A 9,726-nucleotide genomic window follows, 5' to 3' on the forward strand; every position below is an offset into this window, starting at 1 on the left:
AGTCCCTTTTTATTGTGGTATCAACACAACACCAAAAATTCAATTTAATCTTGTTTTATAGTGACAAAAACTGGACTTTAGAAAACATTTAACAAAAATAAAAAATAATAGGCCCTAACCAGTTTGGCTCAGTGGATAGAGCATCTGCCTGTGGATATAAGGGGTCCCAGGTTTGATTCTGGTCAAGGGCACATATCTAGGTTGAGGGCTTGATCCCCAGTAGAGGGCATGCATTAGGCAGCCAATCAATTATTCTCTCTTATTATTGATGTTTTTATCTCTCTCCCTTCTCCTTTCCTCTCTAAAATCAATAAAATATATATTTAAAAATTTAAAATAACAGGAAAAATAATGAGGGTGTTATCATAATATTGACTATCTGCTAAGTACATATTTTATCACTTCATAAATGGATTCCTAAATGGCAGGAATGGTATTTATCAATGTGATTTGTTATTTTTATTGCATGTAGTAATAAATTGTCTTACCTATTTGTGCATTGTATTAATCATATGAATACACCACAATATATTTATCAATCTATTTTTAATAGCCAAGTAAAATATTTTTTAGTTTTTTGCTATTATAAATAATATTGATGTAAAAATCTTTTTCAAGTCTTTTGGTAAACATTCTGCAACATTACTTTGGGGTAGTAGAATAGTTAGAGCTAAAATGGCTGGGATGTTAATTTTGCATATATTTACATTTGGTTACCAATACCAAATAGTTTTCCAAATGGATTTTAACAATTAACATAATGACTACAATACTTGGAAGTTGCAGTTGCACACACCCTACCCTCACATGGTATTAACAGTATTTTTTCATTTTGTAGACACTCTTATAGTTATAATATCATCACATTGTCCTTTTAATTTTTTAAAATATATTTTTATTGATTTCTAAGAGGAAGGGAGAGAGAGAGAGACAGAAAAATCAATCATGAGAAAGAGTCATTAATCAGCTGCCTCCTTCATGCCCCACACTGGGGATCAAGCCGCAACTTGGGCATGTGCCCTGACAGGGAATCAAACTGTTACCTCCTGGTTCATAGGTCAATGCTCAAACACTGATCCATGCCAGCCAGGCTATCCATTTATTTTTTATTTTTCTTCTGAATAAAGAGAATAAGCATCTTTTGGTATTCTCATAGGACATTTATATATCCTCTCTAGTAAAGTGACTGTTCAAATATTCTCATTTTTTCTTTCATGAAGGGAAAATTTACCCTTTTTCAATTGATTTATTAAAAACTATATATTCTAAATATAGGTTATTTTTAGATATGTATATGGTATCCCAAAAATGTATACACCCACTATGAATAATTTTAAAGATAGTCTTTGTTAAAATACATTTCATTTTTAAAATTGATTTATCACCTGTTAAAGTATGCATACATTTTTTGGGACACCCTGTATGTATTCTAATTCCTTCTCATGTTCTGTGAATATTTTCACTATTTAAAGAGATCTTTTGATGAACAATTTTTAAAAAAATATATTTTATTGATTTTTTACAGAGAGGAAGGGAGAGGGATAGAAAGTTAGAAACATCAATGAAAGAGAAACATTGACCAGCTGCCTCCTGCATACACCCCACTGGGGATATGCCTGCAACCAAGGTACATGCCCTTGACTGGAATCAAACCCGGGACCCATGAGTCCACAGGCCAATGCTCTATCCACTGAGCCAAACCAGTCAGGGCTTTTGATGAACAATTTTAAAAAAATTAATAATGTCCATTTTATCAGTTCTTATATTATATGGCTGTTTCTTGTGTCTGGTTAAAGAAATATCTGCCTATCTCGAGTTCACACAGACATTTCCTTTTGTTATCTTTAATAGCATGATCATTTTACTTTCATATTTATGGCTACGCTGTACCTGGGATTTATATGTATGAAGTGAGATAAAGATAAATGTTTACCTTTTTCCCAATTTGAAACTCCACCAGCTCTAGAATGTTCTGTTGAAAAGAACATTGTTGCCTCATTGCATTTAATGGCACCTTGTACAAATCCATTACGTGTGTATGTGTAGGCCTCTTCTGGACTTTACAGTCTGTTCTATATGTCACTCTGCACTCTATTTGCTTCCACTCTATTTGTTTACACTGTCTTAATTATTATTATTATTTATTTTTTTAAAAAAATATATTTTATTGATTTTTCACAGAGAGGAAGGGAGAGGGATAGAGAGTTAGAAACATCGATGAGAGAGGAACATCGATCAGCTGCCTCCTGCACACCTCCTACTGGGGATGTGGGGATGTGCCCGCAACCAAGGTACATGCCCTTGACTGGAATTGAACCTGGGACCTTTCAGTCCGCAGGCCGACGCTCTATCCACTGAGCCAAACCAGTTAGGGCTTGTCTTAATTATTGATGCTTTTTAAGTCTTTAAATATTCCATCCAAGCTTGTCCTTTTTGCCATTTGCATTTCCATATGAACTTTATAATTAATTAATTTATTGCCTTTCTGTTATTTTCAATAACATCACCTGCTGTGATTTTATTTGGAATTGCATTTAATCTGGAGTAAGTTATAGAGAATTAAGCATTTAACATTTAGTTCATCAGTATGGTGCATATATATCTGATTTAAATGGGTTGCTTAAATTTCTCTCTGTAATCTATATATAAAAGCCTAAGCGACCGTTATTTATAAAAGCTGGTTGACCAGCTGCTATGACACACACTGACCACCAGGGGGCAGACGCTCAATGCAGGAGCTGTCCCCTGGTGGTCAGTGCGAACCCACAGCCAACCTCCCCCAGCCCTTCTCCCCCACAACCATCCCCTCCCACGGCCCACTTCCCCAAAAGGCATCAATTGCCAACCAGGCCGAGGGACCCCCCCATGCATGAATTTGTGCACTGTGTCTCTAGTGTTAAATAGTTAGGGTATATGTCATCCACACTATTTGATAAATTTAATAGTTATTTGTTGCTTCTTGACTCTATTATAAGTGATAACAATTTGAGTTTTTAAAATATTTTTGTTGTTATCACATCTAAATAAAAGAACAGTTGTATATCCTACAATAAACTGTGATTTGAGACTTAACATCTGATTGGTTACTATAAGATTTACCAGTAACTACATGGATTCTGTCACAGTTATCTTTCATATCAGTAGAAAAACTGGCATTACTGAATGCATTGGATAGGAGGATAAGAGGCAACACTGCATGATTATTTTACCCCCTGAGCTGTACGTGTTCAACATTCCACTTGCATACCCATGGTAAATCATCCACACAAATTAGAGCACTGTCAAATGCTCACTCGCACAAACGTGTATATTTGAAACTGTTATTACCATTAGTTCTGTACATGTCTCAGTGAGGTTATATGAGATAAATAGTTGAATTGCAAAATAGTTATTTGATAAAGAGATGCTCACTATTTAAATATAGACATTTTAATAACAGGTTAGCTATAGAATTATTCATTTTTATTTCATATTCATTGTTATATTTTTAAACTTTGAGTCACTTTCTGTTATTAATATTTTAGCAGCATGTGTATGTGTGAACGCTACTTTCATGATTTTTATGATTCCTAAAAATAAAATATTAAAATAGAGCTGAGTCATTGCCAACTGCTGGGGCAGATAATGAAGCTTTCATTCCAATGAAGTGCTAAATAAAAGGCAAGTGCCCACAGCTTATCCTACCACCTAGCAATAGCACTTGTAATTATTTAGCACTATTGTTTGAATTCTTCTTCAAGTTCTGATGTGATTTTACGAATAACATATTTTCCCCAGACATAGGAAGTCTTATCAGTCTCATTTTCCACTTTCTGCCCTACCAAGAAAAATAATGTGCCCTCCAGCATCACAGAGAGAAATTATACATTTATCCAACATCTTTTTCCCTCTCTTCTGGTTTCCTTATTTTTTCCTATAGACTTATTAGCACTGATATTGAAGAGTTGAAGGGGCTCTTTAAAAGTTTATGTAAAGTAGTCCTTTGGGAAATATTTCCAACTCCTGGTGAAATCCCCATTCTGCCCACAAGTCTTGCCTTTATGAGACAGTTGTAGAAAACAAATGAGCAGGTGTAGGAGAGTCAGGAAGAGTTGGTACCTGAACCTGCTCTGCTATCTTTCCCTGCACCACATACCATTGACTAGGATCATTCTCTCCATTGTGCAGTGTCTCTCCCAACCGGCGGATATTAGTAGAAGAATAATGTTCACAGGACCCATGGCTATTTGCATATTGAGATCACATGAGAAGAGACAATAGATTTTAAATGCCTTTTCAATTGCAATAATATATACATACAAATATATATACGCAGTAGATCCTCCAGTTACATCAGAGATCCGTTCCTATAGCTAACCACCTTAGCTGGGCCGGCTAACCACCTGTGGCCCCTCCCCCTGCCCGGCCCTGCCTGGATCGGCTCCCAAAAGGGAGGGCTGGCTGGACCACACCTGTGTATGAATTCATGCAGGAGGCCTCTAGTTTTTAATAAAAGCATCAGGTGGTTCTATGGGTGTAATTCCAAACATGTTACTAAAGCTGAACATATCTCCATTTAGCAACTTAATAGAGCAAATAATCTCTGAAGACCAAACATTTTTTCAAGCCTGAGGCTAAAATGCACTAAATGTGAAGAACTCTCTCCATGGCTTTTGCTGCATCTTTCATCATTTAATATTTTATCAAAACATTTATAACCTTAATAAAAACTTCCATTGAAATCTGTAACTTGAAAGATAAAGTATTATATCATGGAAATATTTATAATTGCCTAACTGGATAACAGCTTGAGGGCTCCTTTAAAGACCGGCATTAAAGACACATGATTCATTTATCCATATCTAAATTTTAATTGATTTTGTTTGAATATTTGAAAATTTGATTGGCAAACATGGATGGTATATACCTAACTTACACCTTTCCCCATACGGGCTTGGATTCAAGAGCCATCTGAATGGAATCACTTGTCGAAGAATTTGTTTTTCTGTATGAGTTCTTCATGTAGTGAAATTAGATCACTTAAATTATTTAAGATTTTCTATTCCTCCACATGATATAATCTCTTTAGAGAAAGCACTTTCTATTTCTTGCCGTTGCTACTAGCAACAGACATTTCAGTCAGTAAGCATATTAGATTGTGGAATAATCAGCTCTCTTTGGGGAAATAAACCAAAGGGAGTTGATATTTCCATCAAAATAAGAGGTTTTGTGTTTCTACATCTTACAAAGCTACATGTGGCTCTGAGTAAATTATTTAGCCTTTCTGAATTTTAGTTTCTGCATTTATGAAATGAAAATCATATTACAGTAGTAGCAATCTCATAAACTTATTTTGAGGAATAAATTAGAAAATATTTGTGGAGTGTTTACCACTCTTACTAACATTTATGTATGCTACATAAATTCTAATTATTACCACTACCAACAGAATTCTACTCACTTTAAGCATACAAAAGTTTAAGCTTGCTATAAGTTAATGAGCTTGAATTTTTAAATCTTTTGTTACTTGAATTTGAAGGTAAGAAAAATCACGTTAAACTGATAGTTGAATTGATATTTTTGAGTAATTAAAGCACTAGTTTTTTAAAAAAGGTAGAGATTAATAAAATCATGGTTGGGGCAAAAGTAGGTTTACAGTTGTTCATATGGAAAATAATACAATAAATAAATAATAATAATATAAGAATAAACTGTTTTGTGTATTCACAACTGTAAACTTACTTTTACCCCACCCTGTATATATTTCTATATGTACTCAATATGCACATTATGTTCAATAAATAATATTTTAATTAATAAACTGGCAAGTAAAGTATGAGACATAAAATGAGAATTACTAATAATGTATCCAAAATTAATTGAATGAAAAATATCCATATATATCATTAAATGAGTATGGCATAAGGTAATATAGATGATACCAATTGGTACCTTGTAAGAACTCAACATATGTTAGCTATTATTCTCCCTCTCTAGACTGTGAAGTTTTTCTTTTTGTTTTTTGTTGTTTTTTTTTAATGGGGAGAAGGGGAAGTTATTTTCTTTCACCAGTGTGGTGGGGTTTCAACACCTGCCCCATAGTAGGCACTCAATAAATGTTGCAAATTCACAGGTTTGGCTGTCTGCATTGTTAATTTTACCTCTGATGGTGCAACCTTTGAAATTTCCATGATTCTATTTTAGTCTTTGCAGAATTGTGATGGAGACTGTCAGCCAGGACTAATGAGAAGAAGGCGAAGGAATTTTATTAACTTTTAAACAGGCTCTCAGGCTTTCTGGAGAGCCACCGGTGGTGAGTCATCATGCTATTTCTGTAAGGCTATCGAGTCGGAATTCAGAACAGAATCTTTGGTTGTGACAAGCCTCATTTATATAATCTTTTACGTAATTCTAAAATGGCATTTCAATTTATATTGTATCCCAGAAAAATCTGAAGAAAAGAGCAAATGAAGCTTAGAAAAAAATGTTAATTCTTGAAAATAACTACATATCTTCATCAACTAAATGAAATCCTCACAGTAGGTTGTCAAAGAAAGCTGTAGGGTAGGAGTTAGCTGGCTCAGATTCTGGTCCTATTAATTTGATAAATATTTACTTTGGCCAAATTTTATGCTGTTAAAAAGCTCAGTTTACTTAAGAGATGATTTTTGGCCAGACAATCCCAGCATTCCTCATAGTGCTGTGAGTATGGGCTCAGATAGGATCTCATTGCATACTGTTCCATTCCCTGATGTTCATGACAACCTGTTTCAGTCAAAGAAAGTTTCAGACTTACAGTACAAACTTACATTCTAAGTTTGTACCTTCTAATTTTTTATGTTTTATTTGCCACCAATGGATAAACATTTAATCTGTGTCAATGAAAGTCTCTTTCAGGGCTTCTAAAACTTTCAACCATCACAATAAATTGACTCTTTTAGGAATATATTAGGTAAAAATAATGTATTCATTTGTGTGTGGTTAGTGTTGGTGGTATCTTTGTTCCAGATTCACAATTTAAATTCATCAACTTAAATTGTGAATCTGCTTATATCAAAACAATATAAATGTCCCTTCCCTTTCTGTGGAAATTCAAGGGCTATTTCAGCATGTTTTTGTTTTTGTTTGTGTTTAAATATATTTTTATTGATTTCAGAGAGGAAGGGAGAGGAGGAGAGAGATAGAAACATCAATGATAAGAGAGAATCATTGATCGGCTGCCACCTGCATGGCCCTACTAGGGATCCAGCTTGCAACCCGGGCATGTACCCTTGACTGGAATCAAACCTGGGATCCTTCAGTCAGCAGGCCAATTCTCTATCCACTGAGCCAAACCAGCTAGGGCTCGACATGTTTTTGTATAACACACTGGAGTAACGGATTCTGGAAAAAATATATAAATTTTATTTCAGGATTTAAGTCAAAATCAAAATTAAAAACAACAACAACACACAAATAAAAATATTTAAAAGCCAAATGTAAAGTATCTGGTGCCATCCAGATATACTCAATGATGGCATAAAGGCAGCCTGAGCTGCGTCCCTCCCCCCCCGCCCCCCTCCCTGGCCCCACAACCTGCATTTTGATGCATATGCTTGCTAGCTCCAGCCCCCTTTCCACTTGTCCTAGCTAGCCTTGCGAAGACCTGTTTCCCTGAATACTTCCATTTCACAGAGGCCATAAGCCATGAACCATACATACCTCCCCCCACCGCCCCAGGGGGTTGGCAGCACTGGCACCAGCCCTGCCAGGCCTTTGGGTGTAATCTCACTTCCGCCATTCCAACCCACGGGAGCTGCAAAGCCCACAAAAAGTCCAGAATCCTGGTCCATATTTAGGAGACAAAGAAACTAAGGGGATAAAAGAAAAGGGACCCCTCTCCCCCCCCACACACACACACCACCACCACTGCATTTGGTGCTCAGATTTGGGATCCAATTCCCCGGGGCCATTCAGCGGCAGTGCTGCCTGTAATTAAGTGTTATTCCTGATCTTCCGAGTGCCCGTTGTGTGTCTTCCGGTCGGTCGCCAGGTAAATTCTGTAACAATGGTAAGAAAATCCTAAGCAGAATGATTTGAGAATAGGGCTGGGTGACAAGGCTCTGAATGCTAGCCAGTTCACAGGGCTCCTGACCAAACTACAGGCTCAAATAATTTGTTTTCCCAACTCAGTTTGGGTGCTGTTTCACTGTGTAAGATATTTGCAAGTATAAACTGAATTTAACATTATAACTTTTAGTTAATTAGTACAAATGTGAACTTTTTGTAACAAATTGTTTTCTCTTTCAAAATGACTTCATACAAGGAATGCTTTTATAATGAGCAGAGCATATCCTTATGTTATCTGATAACTAAAATGCAAACTTTCCAGGATGAATGAAATGAAGGATTCATGGATAGACTATTGTTGTTAAGGGAAAACAAATTATCAACCTGAAGTGTCTCACTTTTCAGTAAATGACCTTATTTTTTTTTATGGAAATTTCTTCCATTTTTTCTTTTTTTTTTTTATTGCTTAAAGTATTACAAAAAGTATTACATATGTTTCCTCCCTGCCCCCCTTGACAATCCCCTGGCCTCCCCTACCCCCAGTGTCTTGTGTCCATTGGTTATGCTTATATGCATGCATACAAGTCCTTCAGTTGATCTCTTGCCCCCCTCCTGCCCCCCAACCCTCCCCTTATTTTAAGCCAAATAAACTTTTTAAAAAAAATAAAAAAATATTTTATTGATTTCAGAGAGAAAGGGAGAGTCATCAATGATGAGAGAGAATCATTGATCAGCTAACTCCTGCATGCCCTCTACAGGGGATCAAGCCCACGACCTGGGAATGTGCCCTTGACCTGAATCAAACCAGGGACCTTTCAGTCCACAGGCCAGTGCTCTATCCATTGAGCCAAGCCAGCTAAGGTAATGAACTGGTTTTTAGAGGTCACTAAGACTTTCATTATAAGGTTAACACGATTTTTACTGAGTTTATTACCTTATAAAGCCCAAAATGTGGACTTAAGAATTCCATGAAATAGGATAGGTTAATTTCTGTAGGAAATAATAAGATAAGGTTGTCAGACATTTCCCAGGAATAAAAATATGGGGAATTTTTTCTTGTATATATATATTTTTTACCATGGTCACTTTTTGAAAGTAGAAAAAAAGGAAAATCGGAAGACAAAAGATCTTTAAAATTGTGAACAGTCAATGTTTTGGAAAAAAAAAAAAAGGAGTAAGTGGAAAATATTCAAACATGTTTAACTTCCAGGCCCTAGTTACAGTTTAAATTTTTCTGGAATCAGAATAATGAGCATTGTTTATTTCTTTTGCCCTTAAATTAAAAAGCCCAGCATTTAAATTATTGTTTTCAAAGTACAAATCAATGATTGACAATGGCAGGCATTATGAATTTTCAATATAGTTTTAGGAGGTCACACAAGTTAAACAACCCCATAACTTGTTCACTAAGTCATAAAATACTTTAACCAATTGATATAGGTTATAAATTATTGCACAAATGATATAAAGATATTGTTATCTATATCTATCTATACAGGCAGTCTTCGGGTTACGTCGGACTCGACATACAACGTTTTGTGGTTACATCGACATCTCCCATTTATTTACTTATTTATATATATAAAAAAAAAAAAGTTCCGCCTTAACCAGTTTGGCTCAGTGGCTAGAGCGTCAACCTGTCGACTGAAGGTTCCCCGGTTCGATTCTGGTCAAGGGCATGTACCTGGGTTGCGGGCA

This window comes from Myotis davidii, unplaced genomic scaffold (assembly GCF_000327345.1).
Source record: "Myotis davidii unplaced genomic scaffold, ASM32734v1 scaffold455, whole genome shotgun sequence".
NCBI lineage: Eukaryota > Metazoa > Chordata > Mammalia > Chiroptera > Vespertilionidae > Myotis > Myotis davidii.